At 45.7% G+C, this 3214-nt stretch overlaps 1 pseudogene across 1 annotated transcript in view; it reads right to left on the reverse strand.

Moving 5' to 3' along the window:
* Nucleotides 1-2795, reverse strand: part of LOC148124180 (uncharacterized) — a 16092-nt pseudogene extending 13297 nt beyond the window's left edge. Inside the window, exon 1 of the transcript XR_015740366.1 lies at nt 1824-2795. The product of XR_015740366.1 is annotated as an uncharacterized LOC148124180 (transcript). The remainder of the gene's footprint in view (nt 1-1823) is intronic.
* Between the last annotated feature and the right edge of the window lie 419 nt (nt 2796-3214).

The raw sequence follows: 3214 nt of genomic DNA on the forward strand, positions 1-3214 counted from the left end.
TTGAATTCAATGTTGTTTGCAACATTCTCTAATTTTAACAAGTAGAAATTTTAAATAGTTCCAACAAGTATTCTTAGTAACACAGTTGGGTATCTAAGAATAATTAAGATTAGTGAAGATTGAAAATGTAGGCTTATGCAGAAGGCCAGCAGGGGTAGGGAATCTAGGAGCTATTTCCTTAAGATTCTATTTAGGCAGTGATTTAAATCTGGGAGCACAAATTAGGAAGAACATGAAAGAACCATATCAACATTTTAAACTTTTGTTTCAGCCATACGCAATTATTCCCATGTATCATTCTAGCACTATTTATACATTCCAATGATGAATACATATCTGAGAAGCACAAACCTACATGTACATTAAAGGAAAAGTCACCAGCTGACTTGTACTGAATATGTAATAGATATATTTTAATATCTCTTCCAGGCCTGATCAACTATACTTAATAATTAATATGCTATCTGCAATTAGTATAAATGTATTTCAGTACAGTTTAAATGCATTTCACTGTTACTGACTGATGTCTTAACTATAAATTACTCTTGAATCTTATGTCCCACCAGTATTGCTAAGAAATGGTTTCACTTTATATGTTTCAGTGAAACAACATTCTTGCCCATCCAAATTAGAAGATGGGAAAGTAGGAGAATGTAGATGGATTGATTTCCCCCATGTACTTGCTTTCTAAGTAACAAGCTTATTTGGAAAAGATCAGCCAGATGTGATTTTTGGGGATATTTTTATTGTTCTGTAGTTTTAGAATTATAAGCTGCTCAGAGTCACTTGGCTCTGAGCAGCTTACAAGATCTCTTGACTGAGATCTATAGAAATGAAATGAATGATTGGATTAATGAGCCCCCAGGCCCTATCTCCCTTCATCAAACTCATAAGAATTTCACAAAGTTTGCTATGAGACCTGTTCCTCTCTGGTGTTCTCCAGGTACATCACCATATAATATCCAAAGTTTCCAGACAATATGGGAATTAGTTCTGCTAGTTAATTATAATTGGAAAATTAAAATTCTTTCTCCATACTGGAGAAAATGACCCTCCAACCTATCATATCCAACCTACCTTTAACCCCACTTCCAGTCTAGCAATTGTGGTGATTTAAGTACAAGTTTGTCTTTGTTTCTCATGCTACAGAGGTCAAAATTCTCATCCACTTTTCTCATTATAGCATTATGGAAAGCATGTGCATTGCTAGAGTCAAAGCAAAGGGAGGAGATTTTGCAGTGGGGAAGCAACCCTGTTTTCCCTAAGTATTAAATTGCGCTCCTTGCAAGGCACCCAGAGATCCTGCTTTACATCACCAGCAGGTAATCCAAAGCAGGCAGGGATATTTCCGCTTTTCTGTTTGCCTCTCCAGCTGGTTTCCATCTAGTCCTGCTCATAGACAAATGTGGGAATGTGTAAGATGGCATATTGATTGTGGCTATATCCTTTCCCCTCTCCGCATGCCACCCATTTACCTAGAGGACTAGGGTGGGTTTTCTGAGAAAGGAAGGCAGGGCAGCCTCCCAGCAAAGGAGAGGATATTGGGGAGAAGGAAAATAGCGCCTAATCACTTATTAGTGGTGTGCTTTACAGGGAAGTCACTACTAGATGAGGGTACAGGCCTCCTGATGCCCTAAAGAGAAACTTGGACATCTGGCTGGCGAGCACCGTCTTCCTCAACTTGATGCCCTCTGGAGGAATTGGGCGACAACTACCCTCATCTTTCAATCAGTTTTCCAGCTAGGAATCCCATCCAGATGGAGGGCACCTAGTCGAGGGAGATGGGTTTCGAGAGTACCTCTTCACCGCGACTCGCCTCCTACCTTTAAAGTTCCCCGGACGCCTTCTTCGGACTTCCAAACACCAAGAAGAGCTCGGCACCGTCGGGATCCCATTCCCTGCTTTGCAGTTCAGGCGAGCACACTAAAAGCTGCTGGAGTTTGAGGCAGGGGTGTGTGGAAGGCGAGAGTCGACGGAGGCTCCACTCCTCAGTTGGAGGTGGGGGAGTGCGGGAGAGAGAGGAGAGAATGAAGCGACGCCGCTGCGCGTGGGGGAATGGGAAAGACCCCGATGGAGAAGGACCGGCGGAACTGGTTTGGAGGTGCCGGAGATGGATGGGGAAGGAAGGATCGAGCAGGAGGCATCGGGTAGAGAAGAAATGCCGAAGGGGGCGGGCGGAAGGGTGGCTGATGGCGCTGAAGTGGAGAGAGCAAACGTGCAGAAAACGACGAGAGAGCGACGGACAGGCGGGCGTGGAGGTGGACGGCGGGAGAGCCCCACTTTCTCTTCCTCCTTCCTACCCTCTGCCTAACGTGCCTGCTTCTTCCTTACCTGGCTGAGTCTCTACCGCCGCCTGGCCCGGGGTTTGTCTTACCGCTGTCACTCTCTGAAAAGGCTCCGCCGCCGTCGCCCCCCTTCCTCGGCCGAAGCTCATACCTGACACACGCCCCACCGGCGTCTTCAAGGTTTCACTTCAAAAGCGGTGGGGGGACGAGGGGGTACAGACAAGAGAACCGACGGCGGTAGGGATTGATGAGGACTAGTCCCCTGCCTTCTGCAATGGAGCCGGCTTCCTCATTGGGCAAGCAGTTCATCAGGCCCGTTTCCAGCCCGAAACCCGGAACTCCCCCCTGCAGGCTGGGGTTTCCGAGAAGAGACCCGAGGCGATCAGGTTCAAGCTCGTCCCTCTGTTGTCTATGCCCGGGGCTCCCCCCCGCTCTCCCCCGCGTGGAGGTAGAACTCAGGGCGGGAAAACTGTAGAAATCCAAAGAGGCCCTAGCCATCTCCTCCTTCTCTTTCTTCTTCACCACAACCATCTAAAGGAAGAGGAAGATATATTAAAACAAAATAAGGCACATCCATAATGAGAATACTTGGAGAATTTATTTTAAAAGGGTCTATATATTAACTTTCTCCCAATACTTTGAGGTCCAAGTGAAATGCCTCTTCTGCCCGTTCTTGTCCATTGTGTGATTCTGACACTGGTGGGTTGCAAATGCCAAATGGTATGGGAAATAAACCCTCTGAAGCCTCTTTACTTTGAAAATAAACATGCAACAAATCTCATTCATTGGAATCTAAGTGGAAAACTAATGAAATGTATTCTGGCAAAAACTTTTCAAGTAGCCCACTACCTCAGAATATACAGGGAATGCCATCTCTGTATGGCACTCCGGGAATATAAACACAGGCCAAATGGCCAAGAAAAGTAATA

Source organism: Pseudonaja textilis, chromosome Z, assembly GCF_049901715.1.
Source record: "Pseudonaja textilis isolate UNSWEBS1 chromosome Z, rPseTex1.2, whole genome shotgun sequence".
Classification (NCBI taxonomy): Eukaryota; Metazoa; Chordata; class Lepidosauria; order Squamata; family Elapidae; genus Pseudonaja; species Pseudonaja textilis.